Below are 21,660 nucleotides of genomic sequence, written 5' to 3' on the forward strand. Positions count from 1 at the left end.
TTCTTGGGAGTAGAAAACATTTGCAAGGCCAGGGTACAAAAGTAGTTTCGGTTATGATTTCCAAGAGTTCAGCAGGAAATTAAGTAAGAGTGATTCATTGTTGTTGGGCAATAAAGCCCAAGTTTCAGTCCGGCCAGGGTACAAAGGAAGGACAATTCTGTAGCTAGGCATTTTCACATCCTTTTTTGATAGATGCTTTTTAAGTTGTGAAGTTCTTCATTGTAGAATTTTTTGGGGCAAGATACCAACGTTTACCTACTCCATGTAATGTTGTATTGTTTTAAACCCTGAAACTTATGTCAAGGTGCCACCATGACAAATGTCTTTCAGCTTAATTTGAACTAGTGTGCGGATGTGGTTTTATATAGCGTAAGTTCTTTTTTTACCGTGTACTATTTCTGGAAATAGTCCCTCTGTGTCATTTGTACATGACTTTTCCTTTTCTTTTTAGGAACCACAACTATAAATTGTGACACAACACCCAACCCACTTGTGCTGTCAGGCTTTTTGGATGAATACACAGGTAAAATCATGGTTCTGTCCTGGAATTGTCTGATTTGGTCCCTAATGTGCATAGTACTTTAATGTTTCATATAGTTGGCGTATTTTATAATGAATCTGTATTATTGATTGATTTACAATAGTCTTCATGGCTGGATGCAGCAGCTGCCTACATGCCATACTCTTAGTAGAATAAATAAATATAGAAAACAAAATTCCATGATCCAAGGATCTCAGTGTCTGAATCGACAGAGCAGGCAAAGGGAAAGGAAACAAGTAGAGAAAAACTGATGTTTGCAGTTCACCTTGTCCAGTCAGCCCACAAGAGCTGCTCTCTTCCTTCCCTCCTACATCAGAAGGAACCGCTGCCACCACAGCCCTGCTCTGCTTCAGACTGGAGCCTCTCGGAAAGCCAATTTCTGGTTTTGTCGGGGCAGTAGGGAGAGCAGATGGGGTGTGGAGGAGCAAGCAGGCTTGCAGTACAGGGAATTACAGGATCAATGCTGGCCACTGGGTGTATTTGCATTTTCTATTCTAGTTTTGTTTGTTAGTGTAGCACGCTCTGTATTATTCTGATAATTATTTAATTTGTGCAACCTGACAGGGTTAACATTAATTTATCCCCACATTTTCTATGCTTCCTTAGCTTAGCTGGCAAAGCATGACTGTGCCTTGGAGACAAAACCCCCACTGAGGGAGGCACAGTGACTGCAAGAGAGCACAGTGCAGAAGAGTAGACAGTACTTTTTTTTTTTTTTTTTTTTTTGGTATTTATGTTGCAAATGCAGTACAGAGGATAGCTCCATCCTCCTTTCCTCCTACTGCTAACCAGAGAGGTTACTGTTGTTAGCTAAAGGGTAGGGCTGTTGTCTGTGACTACGCCGTCTGTTAGAGGCAGCCCCGCAGTCAGGATCTGACTTGCCTAACAGATATACAGCGATCTCACAAGGCAAAGCATTAGGTTATGGCTAAAACGTTCCCTTCAGGGTACGTCATAACCCTTAGGATCTCATGGAAGCGTGCACCAGGCCCATGCTGACTGTCCACAGGCAACGTTCATTGCTTCTGGCTTTCAGCAAGATCCAGAAAACAGGTACAATACAGAGCAGTGGTTTTTCCCAGCCACTGTTGAAACATTTCTTTGAAAGCTGCTGTGTCAGACTCTTGCATGGAGATAGAAAGGAAAAGAATCACCTTTCACCCTGATTCCTCTTCATTTAATTTTTAAGCAACTAGCATGAAGTCTGGCCCTTTGCGTCATATGTATGAGCGTACCTGCTGACATATCCGTAATGAATAAGCAGGAGGGACAACCAGCTTCAATTTTTCCAAGCACTTCCAATTTTTCTCAGGCTCTGCTGGACAGAATACTATTTCCTAGGCAGCTGCTTGATATTTCTTGTCTGAATATATCCAACTCTGGATGGAGACGGTCTATCAGCAGGCAAAGATAGATTTTGTTTTCCTAGAACGCTTCCTTTCAACAGTTTCAACGCTGCACACTAAACAGCGTGATATCACACAACGCTGTGCCCCTGGGACACAGCCCAGTTGTTCTGTGCTTACTGCCATCTGTTCGGACTTTCTCCTTACACGCAATTATAGTATCTTTGGGCTGGTAGCTGTCAGCATTCCAGACACTCCCTGCTGTTGGAAGAAAACAAGGTTCCCTTCCTTTAGGTCCTTAGAGACCAAGGCCAAGAGTCTGCATGTGGGGATTCGAGATGGGGCTGTCACAGAAAGGGTTTACTAGCCTAAATTAGTCATGATGGAGTACAAAAATAATGGAGTAAGAAAGAAACACAGCTAGCAAGATCATGGAAAATATTTGGGATGTTCAGGAAAGATTTCGGAGGGGAAAGGGGACTATGGGTTTGCAATCCAGATAATGTATTCCATGAGAAGACAAGTATTATTTCATAAACACAAATATCTTGATAATATGAGTAAGGTAACTTTAAGCTATTTAATAAAATTGCCAGTAGCACCACACTGGGTGGTTTAAAAGGATACCTTTCAAACACAGATTTGGTGTTTAACCAAGCAAGTACTAAACTTACTACTGAATGATAGTGAGTCTAATATGAATCACGATAATTACAAATAACAAGTTTTAATATTTTCAAGACAACGGCTCCTAAATGCACGGTTGTAGAAAATCACGTTCAAATTCAAAGGTTGCATTGTTTTGTGTTTCAGTATTCTGTACGTATAGCAACAGGTTAAAGGAGGGGCCATACGCTTACCATTCTGGGCCAAAATCAAAATTTAAAGAACCACAAGCCTGAATCTAGATTCACATTGGATTCTACCCGCTTGGTAGATTCAACCAAGAGATAGAAAATGCCCTTGTGTTTGGAAAATACTGAATCTCTTCCCATGCAGCCGAAAATCAGCCTCTTGCTGATTTTGATTGCATTCCCTGACTTTGATTACACTTTGATTACATTTTTCACACTAAATGTGAAAAAAGTTTTGCAGCATAAAGCTATTTCTAGAAAATGGTGGTAATTTAGGTGTAAATTATGCCAAGCTTTGTAATTCTGGACGTATTGTTACAGAGTGTGAATATATTGGAAAAAGTGAGTTTATGTGGTTTTAAAAACCTATCAATACACTTGCGCACAGCACTTAAGGGGACTTTAACAGATCTCACTGTTTAGCTCAAAATGCCAAAATAATATAAAAGTTAACCAAAAGGTAACCAGTCATCTAGTTGTCAATACATGTGAAATGAACCTATGGATTTCTTTTCCATAAGGCAATCTAATTTATTATGCTCTCTCTTACAGGCGATATAGAATGGATTACAAATATCCCACCCAATGTGAATTTGCAATTAAAAGCATATCTGTTCCCTGAACACTTACCATATGTGGAGCTAGTATATATTTCTGGATCTAATAATGCAACAGTGCGGACTCATAAGCCACTGGATGTCGATTCTATTGAGGTATTCTTTTCACTGCCTGTAAAACCTGGATATAAAGGGTTTATTGACAGGTGAAAAAAAGTAGCACTAAGACACAAATTTTAATTGTTCGTTCCCTCATGATGCAGGTTGGTATTCCAAAAAAGTGACTCATCAGAAAGAGCAGCATAGACTTCAGTATCTACCACTCAGTAATATCTGTTAGATGTCTTCAGTTTTCTGTAACTGTAAACTTGTCTGGGATCTGACAGTCAGACAGGTTCTTCCCTAATCACGTATTGTCACTTGCAATGAAAGCTGTAAATACACAGCTATGATCGGTGTCACTTTTCCTAAAACTCATCTCTCGGTAACATGAATTATTTCATCAAAGTGAGATTGATCAGATATAGTTTGGTAGAAGGCAATCCTTAATCATATGAATATTTATACAAGTGCTTAACTTCACCCACAAATAGATCCACTGGCCGCTGTTGGTTGATGCACAAAAGGATAGGTCCTTCTTCCCAGGCCATTCTTGCTCTGTACGACTGCCAGGAATCCATAAAGCAATATTAATGTTTTTCCTGGCTGCAGTTACCTCTGAATATGAAATTGGTGTAGCTCTACAGAGTAAGTGGAGGTGATTTTTTTTATACAAGTACTATTTTAGAGTAGCAGCGTACTTGACTGAATTGAACCATACATATTTTAAAAAACACTGTTACAATCAAGACTTCTAATAGAAGAAAATGTATTTACAATTTTTTACATTCACGTTTCTCATTTGGATATTTTCTAAACGGCTTAAACCACTTTTTGTGCTTCTTACGCATATTCTCCCGTTCTCTGTCAATTTTCTATCGGGGAGAACAGTCGGGTACACAGATGGTGGGATCTGGGTGGGTAGATACCAGCAGTAGATGAATGGCAGCCAAATAAAGTTTACAATTAATAATCTGTAATGACTTTGCTATATCTTCTAAGCAGTGTGTTTTGGTACAACATATTGAAGTGACAAAAATAGCTGAAGTATGCTCCTGTAACTGAATCAGGTGAACAATTCACTGTCAACTCAGCATGGCACACCTGAGGATTCAAGTACCAGACGTTGTTTTGTATAATTTTGCCATAATCGTTCTTTGACAATCATATTAGGAGTTTGTAGATAATATTATTTATTTGCTTGTTTGTTAATTTTTAGAGTAACCATCTCTTTTATGCTGTCATTTGCCAAAGGATTGGAACGGTAAGTAAAAGACATGTTTTATGAACCGTATTGTTTGTCTAAGTTTAATGCAAATTATTATTTTCTGAAATACTATTTCATTTAAAGATACAATGCAGGGGGTTAAGAGTACCTTGTAAAAGATATATTTGTTTGAATGTGCCAATTGGAATGAGTGTTTTTGTTCACAGAAAAGCTAAGGTAAATTTTTAAAAGTTAATTTTAAAATACTTTCCCAAACTTTCTACTCCATTATTAGAAATGGTAGTTTAACTCTCCAGTTACAGTTTTTAGAACTGAAGAGATGCCTCTCTGAAGATCTCCATTTTATATGATGAAATTAAATGTTAGCAGTATGCTGCTACTTCACTGCTGTCATCTCTAACGTGTTTTTTGCTTCCCTTATGAAGACTAACGCGATAGAGAATGCACGGGACTTAGTCTTGGACGATGTAAATGACCATTCTCCACAATTTCTACAAGCTCACTATAGCACTTCAGTATCAGAGGTAGGTTACGGCAAATGTTGTATTTTTTTCTTGTGATATTTTTAACTTACTTTCTGGGGCCAAAACATATGAGGTTCTAATGTGACCACACTCATATTAGATCATTACATGCACTTTTATGGGACTTTCCTACACCTTCGCGTGGGTATGGAAATGGCTGGGCTACATAAATGGCTGGGCTACATGCACAGCTGGAGGCATGGGATGAAGAAGAAACATTCAGCTCTCCGACCTAAAATGGAAATTGGAAGTAATTTGCATATGCTAAGGAGGTGGCACAGCTTTCCTGCCAGAAGTTAGGAGGGATACCAAAAGGGGCTTGTGACTGAGCATTTGATGATCTTTATTTCCTCTAGGTATCTCCAATAAATGCCATGGTTATAAAAGTGGAAGCTCTGGATAAAGATTTTTCACCTTTCTTCAGCGTCATTACTTACAGACTTTGGGTGAGTGCCCTTTGTCAGAGACTGTGAACACCAGTCTACATTTCACACAAAATACAGCCTGGGACCTGATCCCAGCATGCTATCTTGCACTGTGCGGTTATCATTATAAATCTGCAAAATGCTAGCATCAGAAAAACCATTTAAAATTAGAACTTACACCACAGGATCAGCCTAGCATGTGGTGAGCCCTGAATCTTGTTTCTTAATGTTTATGAAGTGTTTTGTGGCACTCTTCAGCTACAGCTAAGGAACTCGGTGGTCCTTTTTAGAAGCAGGAGTGAAACAGTTTCCCCTCTTTTTAAAGTTCATATTTGATTTGCGGTTGATCTCCAGTCCTGCTGAGGTGTATATGTAAGCCACCTGAAGTAAGATTATTTCAACTAACTTTAGATATCTGCCATGGCGATCTTCACATCTGAGCTTGCTGTCTCTGCTGCTTTTACAGCTGGCAAAGGGAAGCTGATGCCATTCATCTGATCTGCTTTAGTTATTCACCATAGGCTGAGATAAATCAGATAGAAAGTCTGATGGCACTGGTGGGAGAGGCAATAGGATGTGTGGGAGAGGATCAGCATTTTCCTTTCCAGCGGTGGTGTTTGAGAGATTCCTGGTCCTTTATGAAGAATAGTCCAGTAATAGAGGTAGTAAAAGAAAAGAAAATATATTTCATTGTTAATCATGTAAAATATGTGATTTATTCATTTAATAGGGTCCAAACTCCGATTACTTTTATATAAGGGAAGGAGATGGAAACATCATGGTGAATAAAACACTGGATTACAACAAGGTCAACCTTTTCAACCTAACAGTCCAAGCAAAGGTATGATATAAATTAAAAGACGAACGAAAACCACAATAGTCCTACAATGATACTTCCTTTGTTATGACATCCCAGTTTCTATGAATTTACAGCTTAGGGAGTACCCAAGCCAAAACTTATGTCTACATCTTGGCTTATGCTGCAGACGAAGTACCACATTCTTAATATTTGAGCCGTTGTTTAAGTGTCCCCTCAAATACCAGCCCAAGTTTCTCTCTGTGTGTATTTCTTTAAGTATGTATATTGTACATATTTATTCTCCACTATTCCAGCGTATATTCACCTATTCATTCTGGTGGATCTATCCTATTTTTGGTGCATTGTACCACCTGTAGTCTTTTTGTGTGTCTTTATTGAGATTTGAATATTTACTTGCCTTCAATTCCTTTTAGAACTAAAAAGCAGTAATTTTGCCACACTTACTGTGGTCTCTAGCAAATAGTACAGGTGCAGCAAATGTACTGTTGCTACATTCTACGTTCTACTGTGTAACACCTGCCTGATATAAAATAAATAACTAAGAACAATTACCTTTTGATAGTATTATTCCTAGAACTGGATTTCTAGAAATTGAAAAATCTGACAGGGTGAGAGTTCTCCAGTTAAAAACGCTTAGACGCTACAAAGCACACATAATAATATTCTGCTGTATTTTCCACTGAGAAATGGCTCTTTCATTACAATATTTCTTACTTTCTTCTCTTGGGATGCAGGAAAAATTTGGAAACAACAGTGATACTGCATCATTACTAATTAATGTAGAAGATTATGATACATTGAACCCCTATTTCAGTCAATCAGTGTACAATGGAAAAATCCGTGAAAACCAGGTAAAAGCTTTTCAACTGACTGCTGCAAATATAAATAGGTTATTCCTGTCCACAGTGCTTTTCTTTCAAGGGTTCTTCATCACTGAGCAGCTTAAGATGGAGGGCTGCTTTGTTTTGTGCTAACTGGTGAATTGTAAGGTTATCAACTATGGACTTCCAAGTACCAGGTAAACAGGCCATGTATTATATGCAGCGTAAAACTTTCTGCTACAGAAACAGATTCTGTTGTGTTTGGAGGAAGAAAAGAAAAGAAAAAAAAGAACTAAACCAGTGTTGTAACAGGGCTTTTACTGTAAACTTGGAAGGGCAGTTGACTGCCTATCAGTCCTGGAGTTAGCTGCCTGGTTTCAGTTTTAAATAGTGTAATTCCTTCATACTTCACTACAATCAGGTAAACAAAATAAGAATCTGAATGGTAAACTGTGGTTTATATTATATTGTAGTATTTTTTTTCTATATAGGGTGGAAATTTCTGGGTGGAATGTATTTGTTTAACTCAGGCTTCTCTATGTATTGACCAAAAAACCCAGAAAATCACAGTATAGTATTACCAGAGTAATCCACTCACATGAAAAGAGTTAATGATCTTCTTTATTATCCCTATTTCTTTATCATTATCTTCAAGTTAATGTATTTTAAACCACATATGCGTTTGGTGTTATACTCTTAGTGTCCCTTTTGTTAGAAGTTCATCTTTAATTGTCTGAAAGGAATAATTTTACACCTTCTAAAATGTTTTTATCTTTTAAAAAAATTACTGTTTTTATTAGGGCTGCAGTGTAGACTTGCATGTTGTTTTCCAGGAGAGGAATGGAACTGAAATATTCAATGTTCTTAACATTCATTCCATCAGTGACTACTACTTTGTAGTCTGCTGTTTCTCAAACACAGTGTATCCATCAAGTATTTTGGTCATCGTTTTCCCCTGTAAAGCATATATGGCAGAGAGATACTTTTTTTCTGGATCCCAGCGATTAAATACATGTTTCTTGTTTCTTTAATCAAAACTGTGACTGACTTAACAAACAATTGTAAGTTTATGTGTATTTTTTTCAAGTTAATCAAGTTAACATATGTTTTCTAGTTGGGTCCTCTGGCTATTCTCCCAGAGAAGATATTGGCTAAGGATGGAGACATAGGTATAAACGAAAAAGTAGTTTACAGCATCAAACTAGGTAAGAGCCTTTATCTTCTGCTAGACATTCACACAGTAATTTATGACGTCTGTATTACTGAAGAGAATGATAAGGAAGGGCAGCGTACAGTCAGATATCTTAACTGCATACCTCTTCACTACAGTGCTGTTCCGTGAGCTAAATTGGCTTAATTTCAGTCATTAGAGCAGGGTCCAACTGTTTTAAAAATGTTTAGATGTTCTTAACGTCCCTCCAACAAACAATTCCTGCTGCAAAGTGTAAGTCAGCTTAAAGGCTTCCATTTGATCAAAGGATTTCCCTTCAGGACCATCTAGAGAGATCAGTTCCATCGGGAGCTTTTCCTCCTCCTGACGGAATTGCTAAAAGCTCATGAAATGCTTAATTTGAGGCCCTTGAAGTGTGAGCAAATTTCCTAAGAATTGTTTTGAGGACAGAGTGTATGAAAAAAAGCCTTTTATCTGGAATGTCTGTTCATTTTTGCTATGACTGAGAAGAAAAGTCATAAAAAGGACAGATCGGACTTACTGTTCTGGTTCGTTCTCGTTAACCCATTGCAATTTGTTGCTTTTCAGTGAAACCCCCGGCCTATAGCAACACCTTTTCCATCAATGCAGACACTGGAGAGTTGGAAGTGAAGACTGCAATTGACAGAGAAGAATGTCCGTATCTTGTTGTGGGCATCCAGGTAGTGATTGTTTTAGAGTTCAGTGGGTTAACACCGAGTCTCAATTTCATAGAATAATATGTGAAGCCGTGTTGCTGTTAATGGTATTTCTCATAGTAATGTTAAAGGGCAGTTGGTATCAAGGCTCCATCCTGCCATTTAAGATGCAAAATAAAGGAAAACTTAATTCACTGAATATATGCAGTCATGTCATGTCCTTGTGTTAAGCTGGAATGGCTCACTGTTATCAGGGTATGGAATTTACAACTACAAACTCTTTTTCTAGGCAAGTCAGCACGACAATATTTTCAAAACAGCTGATGCAACAGTGCTGGTTACTGTTGAAGATGTGAATGACAATCCTCCAGTGTTGTCACAATCAAGTTACAATGTCTCAATTCTAGAAAATGTCCCAAATGGAATGGAAGTTCTTCAAGTAACAGCTATTGACAAAGATGAGGTAAAATGACAATGTTGTTATGGTTGCTACAAATACTGCACTTGTGAAATATAATATCAAATGCATTTGCGCTATACGGGTATAATGAATAGTGCTATAGATTTTTTTTTTTTTTTTTTTTCCCCTGACTAGCTAAATATGCTTAAGCAAAACAAACTTCATTTCACTTCTTTAAGGGGTAGCGTACTGCAGCCAAAGAATAAATTTTGGCTGTCTCTGAAACTCCTCTGGTTTGTTAAGGTCCCAAATAATACGAAAGTGCAGAAGTGCAAAATGGACACAAAGCTGCAAGTCGCCCTCAGCCGGCATGATGTATTTCTTCCATGTTATTTGCTCCGTGGTTTTTTTTTGTTTTGGGTTTTTTTTTTTTGAACTGTAAGCTCAATTAAACCAGAAAATTAAATGCTCTTCACCTGGTAAATAAGAAGAAAATATCCTAAGGGACTGGCTCAGTGATTGTCCTATTTAATAACAAATATCATTACTGTCTGCAGGGAGGCTTCCAGGGAACATTCACTCTCACTCCAGCTGACAGTCCCTTCCAGCTAAGTCAAACTGGGATCCTAACTGTGAGGAACTCCACGCTGTTGGATAGGGAGAGAATACCATCTATTCACCTACAGGTATTAAAAATAAGCCTACTCCTTTCCAAAGCAACCTGAGGCAAACAGGTTGATATCTGATCTGTCCTGGCAAGAAGCTGACTCTCTGACATGGATCAGCAGCTTATTTGAGGAATCAAATCCAGACTATCTGGAGGGAAATATCACTAGTGATGCAGTTTACTCAGCTTGTAATTGTCATTCATTCGTCTTGCTACTTATAGAGTATGCATTTGAACAAAGCAATCATTTTACTGCGTCGTTTTTAAAGGTCACTGCTAGAGATCATTTGCCACGTTACAATGAGGTAAACTCTACAATCAACATATTGTTGCTAGATGAAAATGACAACAGCCCAACCTTTAGAGGCACGCCATATAAACAAGATGTTTTCATCAACATGACTGCAGGAATGCCCATTCTTCAGGTACTAGAAGTACTAAGTAAAAATGACATTTTAATGACTTGAATGTATTGAACCTGTGTAGTGATCCCATTGAATAGGGGATCTTTTTTGAACTCCTCTGAGTTCTGAAACAATCCACCTTTCATTTAAAAGCTTACACCTGTGGATATTCCATAATCACAGTGTCCTGGATGCTCTAATCGTATCCCAGGTCAGGGAACAAATGATAAAGGATTTTTATGCTTGATCCTAGATGCTGTGCACCATCCTGAATTCCACAAACATAAGACAGAAAATAAGATTCTTGGATTTGGTTGTTGTGTTTAATGAAAACTGAATGTTGTTAGAGTCCAGAAATCTAAATAATCGTAAAAATTTTTGAAAGGCTGCTGAATGCTGAAGCATTGTTGGTAATTTTCAGATACGATATACTTTTTGTAAGATAGTAAACCAGTTAACCAAATAAAACAGGCAACCAAGATAAAAATTGCTTCAGGAGCTGAGACGTATAGAGAGTCACTATCACAACTCATACCCAGGTGTACTGATTTAATGGCTCCTGATGTAATCTCTTGAACAATCTACCTCCAGTGACTCTGGAATTACTATGAAACAAGCTTTCTGAGATACAAACTTGGTGTCATTCACATGAGTTCCACAGGGGCAGGATTTCAGTCTTGCTGCTGGAATAATATTGTGTGTGCATCAAAGAGCAAACATTCTTCCTGAGGCTTAACCCAGGAATCGTATAGGAAGTAGACAGTCAGTCAGACAAAGGTATAACCAAATTTTACTGTGGCTATATTTAGTGGATTTTTATATATATAAAATTATCCAGACCTATTATTTGCTGTAAATGAGAGGGCGGAAAAAACCCCACAACTAATTCCTAATTATCCGCTACCTCAATGATTTTCTCTGCACAAGAATAAGCAATGCTGTGTTACTTAAAAACAGCACAAGAAACTAGAGTAATATTTTTTTTTTTTTCTCCAGGTTGCTGCTGATGATCCAGATGACGGTATAAATGGAGAGATAAGCTTTATCTTAGCTGGTGGCAATGAAGATGGATACTTTGAATTGGATACATCCACAGGACAAATCAGTTTAAAAACAGTAATCCCATTAGGAGTCAACAAGCTTAAGAACTTTGTCTTGTGGATAACAGCTGTTGATGGTAAGACAAGATTTTACTACAGGTCAACACAGCTACTCCTGGTGATGAGTTTTGGTTTTGTTTTGTTTTTTCACTTGAAGGAATGCTGTCAAAATAGGTTCCCAGGCTTTATTTTAAAAATGCCATATATTTTTATCTGCTCTTGTTTGTTGAAGATAAGAAAGCTGTCATCTTCATCCAAAGTCATTGCTGCATCTCTGCTGATGCTGTTATATCAAATCTAAGTTTTCTTTACGGCTATGGGAACAATGTGCGAAATAACATACATCTCGCACCTTCCTTTAACTTAATTATTGACTGGTGTTGCACAGCATAGGATACAGAGATTAAGGTACAAGCTAGGAATTTATAATTCAGTCATCGGTCAACAGGAAGTAAAATGTGATGAGTAACTTCATCTTTGCACACCCATGTAAGTACTGAAAAACTAAAATGGAGATGCCAAAGCTATTTTTAGGACGACGAGCACAAACGTCATTTTCTTAGCCATATTTATTGAGGGTTTCTTTATTTTAAAAGAATAACAGAGAACTGGGCGAACATTCACGATCTGAATAAGGACAGAGATAAACGTAACATAGGAATGATATCCCGCTCCTGGTAGCATGAGCATACAAAGTGTTTTTCAGCCTCCTGATTTTCCACTGACTTGATCAATATGAGCTCTGTGTTTTCAAATTTATGGCTGCATGGATAAAATGGGTACTGGGGGGAATACGGTTACAAAAGAGATTCATCAGTCTATCCTTTGTCTGTCTGTGCTAATGTTGTTGTATTTAGGTTCATATATTGTAAGTGTAACACCCAATACCCAAAACTCTGATCTTGGTTAGGACCTCTCAGCAGTGCCATGATAGTAGCAGTAAGGATTAAAAAAAAAAAAAAAAAAAAAAAGGAAATCAGTACCAGTGAAAAAGTATATTTTTTTGTTTAGGCAGAAGGTATTTTGTGCATCTGCTGGGATGTTGTTTTCTTTTGCTTGCAGGTGGGACAATTCCAAGGAGTTCATCAGTGCCAGTAAAAATATCTGCAGTTGGAGATTCCAGACCACAGTTTATTCGGAAAACCTATAATGTGTCTGTGGAAGAGGAGCTAGTCAGCCCTGTTGAAGTAGCAAGAGTAAGAACAACTTTATTCTATCACTTGTATAGGATATGACAGCTGTAAGAAAATCCTGTAATAGATGTGCTCTAAATGTTTATAACCCCCTGAGCTAGGGATAACTAGATGTTGTGTTTTCTTTTCTGCATATCAAGCTTCATATACATTACATACTGGTCACATCCCTCAGATGAAGCCTATCACCCATGAAGTCTATTCCTTCCATTGCAAATCTTTAAATGGCATCTGCTACCATTTAACATTAAAAAAACAACCAAACAAAAACTAAAAAAGCCCCAAACCCAACAACAAACAAAAACCCAAACAAACTAAAAAAACTCAAACAAAATAAACCCCAGAACTGCTTGCAAAAGTAAGCTTTCATGCTTAGCCCTTTTTTGACTTTGGACATTCTCCAAAGTCTGCAGTGGCCTAAAGGCTAGGATAGGCAGTGTTCACTCATCTGTTGGTGATAAATCTAAAACCCTGTGACATGATACAGCTGGGAAATGGAGACTTTCCATCAGAGAACTGTCATAAAGGCATTTTCAAAGGCAGCTCTAGAACTTGCTCCTCATTTTGATCGAAAAATGCACCGACAAACAGGCCACCAGAATGCACTGTGGTAGCTCCTTAGATGCAGTTCTGAAGACAGATGGGAGGTCTGATACCAAATCAGTGAGAAGATAATGTGTTTTAGCGTTTTGATTTATTGACTTCCTGAGTTAATTAATTTTTTACTTTTTGTCATACAAAGAAAGGTTAAAGTGCAGTCTATTTTATTATGTATTATACATATTCACATTTCTGTATTAGTCATGTTCCAATAAAAGGCAGTCCTCTCCAGCTGTATTTTTATATATATAGTGGCTTGATTCTTATGTCTTTTAATGAATAAAATTAGTAAAATAAGTTCAGACATAGCTAAAACCATTATTCTTTTTCAGACAGTGGTTTATTGGTTTGAATTCACTTATGGATAATATGCTCTATCTTCCACAGGTAGAGTATGAGTCTTTAAATCCCCATATACCAGTTATGTTTCAAGTACTGACGGAATCTGCTACATTTGACATCGACGTCAACGGAATCATCTGGACAAAAACCAAACTGGACTATGAATCCCGGAATAATTACATACTAAATATTTCCTTGTCAGATGGAAATGCTACTGATTATGCTGTAGTGTTTATCAAAGTTACAGATGTCAATGATAACAGTCCTGTGTTTGGTATAACCAGCACTACCATTACCATTCTGGAGAACATGCAAGCTGGAACTAGTGTTGCCAGTGTGTCAGCTACGGACGTGGATCAGGGCTTTAATGGATTAGTGGTTTATACTCTGAAAGGTGGAGAAGGAAAAATGGATATTGACACCTCGGGATTAATTTTGCTGGAAAAGAAATTGGACAGAGAAACACAAGGCTTCTATAACTTAACAGTGATTGCCAGTGACCAAGGCCAACCTGTCCTGTCTACAGCTCTCAATTTGACAGTCATCATTGACGACGTGAATGACAACCCTCCAGTCTTCTCATCAAGTAGATACGAAGTGAGCGTCCCTGAAGACGAAGTGCTTGGAAGGGCACTGCTGACGGTATCTGCTACTGATTTGGATGCCGGGGCCAATGCTCTCGTGAAGTACAGAATTGTTAGCCAGCGACCTCCAACCTCCCCGCCAGTGTTTCTTGTCAATTTGACCACAGGCCAGCTCAGCCTGAGCCAGCAGCTGGATTATGAAACCATAAAGCAATTTGAAGTAGAAGTGGAGGCATCAGATGGAGGGCAGCCAAGTCTCAGTGCTACAACACTTGTTGTTGTGCATGTACTAGATGTCAACGATAACCCACCAGAATTTAATCAGACAGTTTATAATATATTTGCGTTTGAAAACCTGCAAAAGGGTAGTCCTATCTCCACCTTCAGTGTTACTGACAAGGACGAGGTAGGTACCAAATTAATCTCATCCTGATAAATCCAAATGGCACGGTTTTCTCTGTTAATCTGCAAAAAAGCATAGCAGTAGATGGGCAAAAGGAGATTTCTGAAATGGTTGGCAATAAGTACATTTTGGGTCACACAAACTTCATCTTGCCAGCAATAAAACTTCCTTAACCAAGTTAAGACCTTGTACAAAATAGTTTACTGGCTGTATCAGAGAAGGTTGTTAAACCTTGCAAAGCACTTGTAATTCTGTCATGAGAAGTCCTACAGAAATGCTAGGTATTACTATTAATAAGATTTTTTTTTTTTTTTTTTAACTTGAATATTCATCATTTTAATCTCAAATGAACTGTTTTCTTTTTAGGCTGGCTTTTCTCAGGGACACTTTATTCATAACAGTACTTTGTTTACTGTGGATATCCCTGGAATACTTTCATTAAGGAATGACAGAGAACTGGACAGGGAGACTACATCTGGATACACTTTACAAGTAAATTTGGGGACAGACTCTGCAGCTGTGGCTCATTTCTACTTCATTCCCTTGAACCCTTTTTTGTATCTTCATCAGATGGTTAAAATGGCAAAAGAGTCAACTAAAATTCCTTTTTTGTTTCTTTCTTTGGCAGGTATGGGCAGTTGATGCTGAAACCAATGGGCTTAGTTCAAGTGCCTTGTTTCACATCACTGTTTTAGATGTCAATGATCATAACCCTGAGTTTCGGATGCAGCCATACAGTTTTACGATTCTGGAAGCAGATTACACATTGGGTGCTCCTGCTAGAGTTGGGCATGTGACTGCTACTGATTTGGATGAGGGAGAGAATGCACGAATTACTTACTACTTATCAGCTGAGGACGGGGATAATCCATATAGCATCCAACAGGTAAGGGTTTGGATTTGCTAAAAACGATATTTAGATACTGCTTTTCATGAAGTTACTTGACATAGTAAGATACATCAGGTAAAAAGAGTAGGCAGTGACCGTTCTAGTACACATGAAACCCAAACCAGCACGTGCTCTGCAGTTTGGAAATATACGTCAATGTCTGAAAACTGGTCAGGCGTTGCTTGAAATCTGAACTATATTTGTCCAAAGGAGGATTTCAATCCCTCATCTCTTTTGAGAACTCAGTGTACAAGAGTTATCAAAGTGATCCGTGTGTGAACTGTATGATCTTCTCCAGGATGGCACCATTTTGGTTAATGGCCACATAGACCGAGAAACTAAAGAGAAGTATGAGCTGCTGTTGGTGGCATCTGATAACGGAGTACCTCAAAGGCAGGTAATAGAGGGGAACACATTATTCTTTATTTGCAATTTCCTTTTATTAATAAATTTAAGTGTCTGTGCATTTTCTGAATCATGGTTTTCTTCTGCCACGTGCCAGAATTTCACCTATGTCAGCATTCAAGTATTAGATGTGAATGACAACGCTCCTCGGTTTACGAAAGCACAATACTCGGCCAGTGTACGTGTAGCAACAGCGAAAGAAGGAGTGTCTGTACTATCTGTGTCTGCGACTGATGCTGACCTTGGGAACAATTCTGTCATTTCATACAGGTAAATTTCTGTGAGCTTAATAAGTATCTTTTGTTAAAGAAGCAGAAGGGTATTTTTATTTTTCACAAAGTATTTTTATTGGTCATAGGAAGGTAAGACCTGTTCATAGATATTTTACAAGTGCTATAATCAGTAATGATTTTTAAACTTAGGAAAAAAGACAGTCATTACTCTGTGTTTTAGAGCTTATCAAATCATGATTACACCATAAGAAAGAGAATGCAATCAAATGATAAACTTAGCAACAAGAACCAAAAGCCAAGATTTGTTTGAATTTCAGAAATTTTATGTAATGTGTTGGAGTTTCTGAGGAGGAATTAAATGAATCTCCAAGAACGACCGTCTTTTCACCCATCTTCTGTTTGCTGGGAGGAGGAGATCAAGAAATACTAACTTTCCTAATGCACTATGCATAAAAAAATTAATCACAAAAGATTTTTGGATGAGCCCTATCTCATGGAAAATACCAGGATACCTTGACGTGAAAAGTATAGATTGAGAAGGATAGGTGAATGAGTTGGTAAACTGTGGGTGTTTACAGCTAGTGTCTTGAAAGAGAGTATTTTTAACTATGAGATGGCATTCTACTTTAAACACATTAATTTTTCTTGTGAGCAATCCAGTTATCTGTGAGAGTTTGCAGAACACTAGGAATTAGCAGGTCTGCAGTCTTCAGACAAACGTCACTTGAATTTCTTATATTGCTGAATATGCAGCTGAGTGTGCAGGATCTGCCTTCTATCCGTGGGAAGATCAAAGGCTTGGGATATAATGGGAACTGAAGGCATGAATGCTGTCTCTTTTCATGATGGAAGACATACTTGGAAATAAAAAGGCCGATATATATTTAAGCTAATGATACAGCAATTAAAACCTGTTGTTTAGCCATTCTTTGTAAACGGGCAAATACTGTCTGTTGAGTGCTTGTTACAGAAGTAACAGTAAGTAGATGGTACTTCCAATGTCATTAATATGAATGTTATACTGATTTCTCTTTAATACAGCCTCATGAGCCATTCTGATGATTTCCGTATAAATAACCGCACTGGAGAAATCACCCTCAGCAGTAACTTGGACCATATCACAGCTGACACAGTTGTTACACTGATAGTTATTGCTGCTGATCATGGAGTTCCTCAGCTTACATCAAATGGTAAATGATGTCTTTTCACCTTCCTCACCCCCAAATGTAACTTTTGCAAACATTGAAATATAAAATTAATCCCATTGCTGTCAAGTCAAAATGAATTCGAGCTAGAATCCATGTTACATTTCAGCAAAGATGAATATTTGCTTTTTACCCTCTGATTTCCTCCCAGCTGATCATATTAACAGAAAGCTTGGTTTGATTATTCTGGTTAGAAATACAATTTTGTAGTTCTTGCAGTGGTGCTTATGGTACAAAACCCAGGACTTCATAGCAGTAGCCACTCTAAAAAGATGTATTAAAATAATATTAATAATGTGTGTTTCTCTTTCAGTTTTTCTTTACTTTCTTAGAATTAGAAACGTTTAAACAAATTAGAAACTGGCAAATAACCCTCAAACAAGTTTCTGCTCTTTCAAAAAATATTCAGTCATTCACATGGTATTTTCTGTAACTTTTTCTTGTATTTTTAGGGGTTAGCTTTGATTTATCATGAACAGGAGAAACAACTGATTTTCTTAAGATAGAATGAGTGGCCATGACAGAATTTGCACTCAAATGGTTTTATGTATAACCCTTCTCTTTGGTACAAAGCAATTTGGCCTAAGATTTTTAGTGGAAAACACCTGCATATCCCATTAACTTCAAATTGGTGATCCTTGCTCTCCTGTCATACTGAGGCAACACTGCTGTCATCAGGGAAGTGGGGTTATTCTGGAACATTAGTTAGGTATAAAAGGCATCATGTGTTACATTAATGTGTTACACATCAATCATTATTACTATTGATTTTATTCTTTTTCTTCTCATTCCTCTTTCCTACATACTGGTTTCTATCATTTTCTATTAGTTCCTCAAAATTCAGGGATATAGAGCAGAGGTGGTGATTATTTTAGCAGCAACCTCACTGTTTTAATTTGTGTTCTCTCATTAGCCTCTGTTACTCTCTACTTGCTGGTAAACGACACTAGCTTCGGACTGACCTTCGATAGCTCCAGCTATGAGTTCAGCATTCAAGAAGATGAACCAGCTGGGGCTGCTGTTGGCTCTGTGAAGGCTCTGACTGGAAGCATAGCCATACAAGTAGCGTACTCTCTGAAATCTCATAACGACAAGTTCTCTGTTAGCGACGGAGGAGAGATTGTGGCTCTTGCCAGGCTAGATCGCGAAGAAGACGACCTATACAGCATCGTTGTAGAAGCTGTTGATTCTGTGGTGCCACCCAATACAGCTGTTGCTTTGGTACAGTATACTGCATTTTAAAATATTTTTTTAGAAAGGAATATAAAATATTTTTAAAAATATATTAAAAAATCAAGCAATATCCAGATAAGTGTCATCTGTTATACAAGCATGAGGATTTTGAGAGCCTTTTATTTAATGTCCCTTTTTTTTCCGAGGAGATATTACCATCTTGAAATATTGTCAGCTTCACAAATTGCATCACTTCCTGAGAGCTCCTCTGTGAACAACCCATAACCGGAGAAACTGATTAACACTGAAACTGATTCTGTGCATAGTTCTGTCAAATGCATGAAGCAGATGAGCCAAAAAGCCTCAGATTATTAATCTTGCTCATCTCTTCCTGTTAGAGTATTATGTTATCTCACTTGTAACAGTTGAGAATAAAAAAAAAAAAAAAATGCTGAGATGCAGAAGTTGTGAAAATGCTCAAATGCTGAAAAATGCTGAAGTTGTTATGTATCCCTTTGGTTTTTGTGTTGGGTTTTTAGTTGTTGTTGTTTGGTTGTTTTTTGTTTTTTTTCCTATAGGCTTCCATAGACTAAGATGAATCAAAATTCTCCTTTGGATACTGTTTCTACAGCTCAAATATGACTCTCTTTCCCCCTGCCCCCCACTCCCTTGTTTTTTTCTTTCTTTCTTTTTTTTTTTAAATACAGGTAACTGTGAGAGTAAATGACATCAATGACAATCCTCCAGTTTTCTCAACATTGATTCAAACTAAACTATCAGCTCCTGAGAACGCAGCTAGTTTAGACTTGGGCGTATTTTCTGCCACTGATCTGGATATAGGAGTTAATGCACTGATAAGCTACTCTCTGCAAGATGATTTTGCTGGAATGTTCCATATTAACAGTTCTACTGGCAAGCTGATGACAAAAAAGTCCTTAGACAGAGAGACGACGGACAGTTATGAATTGAAAATAATAGTAAGTTGACAAATTTGATGCAAGTTCACAAAATTCTCAACATAAAAAAGAGAAAATATTGAATCATCACAAGAAAAACAATCTTGGTGGATTCCATTAGAATTCATTAATGAATTCTGGCTGTTTGTTATGTTTTGCACCCTGGGCTTTGCTTTCTGCTGTGTAAATTGGTATTAGTGAATAAATGACTCATGAACATCAGATCTTAAAGGTCATAGTCACATGATAGCTTACTGTGAAATCTGGAAGGCATTCCCAAGTCCATTTTAGACCATGCAGCTGCCATACTGCTGTATTGCTTCTACTGCTTTGCCAATCCATATTGTTTGTCCATTACCCTTATTTTTTTCATTTTTCAAAATATATATACTTAGACCTTTTTAAAATACCTGAAATAGAGATTTCAAAGATTTTAAAAAAAAAAAAAAGTGAAAGCATAAAGTTTCATCCAACATTCACATGGGTATCTATTATTCTAGCTGATTTCATTGATTTTTTTACTGTTATTAATCAGCTACATTATTGTGCCTACAAAGAAGCGTTCCGCCACTGGCCATCACGTACAAATATATTTTAAGGAGATCTTTACTGCTAACAAATAATTTAACAGGTCAAGGAACTTGTGGAACGTATTCAGGATGGCGAGGAAGCATCCTAAAAATCGAACAGTGTCTTCAGAAAATTTTAGAATTAATAAAAGTGGACACTTTTTAAGACTAATTGAAAATTGTGTATATGTACCTATAGATGAGAACTTCTCTATGGCAGATGTTTGTGCAATGTACAAGTGACTGTGAATTTGCCACGTGCTAGCTACTCTTCACAGCTTGCTTTGCAGACACTTCAAACCTTCAAAATGCAAGGGATTTCCTTATTCTTTTAAATGGCACATGACAGATATGCATCTGTATACCATGGCTTTATGTTCATTACTGCCACGTCTGATCACGTGACACAGTTGATCTGGATCCAGGCTTGAGCTTTTGATTAATAGTTCATGGCATGAGGCAGAGCATGTGATGGTGGGGATACCAGCTGCGGAAAGACATGCAACACCTAATCAAGCACAGGGCTAGAGCAATGTCATTGGGTGATAACTGGTCCAGCAGAAAGTCTTTGGAGACAAAGTTTCACCATTTTTGGAACAAAATTGAACTGGTAAAGTAAGTTTGTGTCAATGTAGTGCTGCATTTAATGACAAGTTGTTTCTTCACAGGCCACTGATTCTGGCAAACCGTCGCTATCTGCAAGCTTAGTTCTAAGCATCACTGTAGAAGATGTGAATGACAACCCACCAGTGTTCCCCCAGAAATCATACTCCGTGACTGTAAAAGAGAATGAGCCTCCACATGCGGTATGTGGCACTAAGTAGGCTGTTCTGCAGTTGTTTTCTTTATTTGAACTTGGAAGGGGTAGTAATCTATGATGACTGTGCATTGGTGAACATACTTTTTTTTACTTTGTGGAGTCTGTAAAATCGCACAGCATTTTCATTTTATATGACAGTGGAGTGCCTATCCCACTGACTCTATTCCTACAGCTCTCTTTGTGCCGCTCTCCCTTTCCCTCCTGTCCCTAGCAGTGATGCCACTCTGCATGGATCTAGTTTTCGCAGGTCCTACGGGCAGCATGTTTTAAAGAGGCTGTAGGTATATCCAGCATCCCCCTGTTCTTAACGTTTTCTGTCGTCTTCCCATGTATCCATTTCTGGCTCCATATCTGCCTTGCAGATGTAAACTAATGGTTTACAGGAATCAAGGGAAGAGGTACCACCTAAGAATCTCTAACATCTCTTACCAGCCCTGCTATATGCTGTGTCAATATTCCAGCAATGCAATTAATAGCCATATGAGTAATTCAGTCGTTAAACGCTATATAGTTAAATACCAGTCTTGTGTTTATGTTTTGCCACTCTCTTTGTTCTGCATTAAACCTGGTGGTTTGGTTTTTTTTTGTTTTGGTTTGGTGTTTTGTTTTGTTTTGTTTTTTCCCCCTCCTCATTTAGATTTTGAGTGCAGCAGC

The sequence above is a fragment of the Platalea leucorodia genome (assembly GCF_965183815.1).
Source record: "Platalea leucorodia genome assembly, chromosome: 3".
Lineage (NCBI taxonomy): Eukaryota > Metazoa > Chordata > Aves > Pelecaniformes > Threskiornithidae > Platalea > Platalea leucorodia.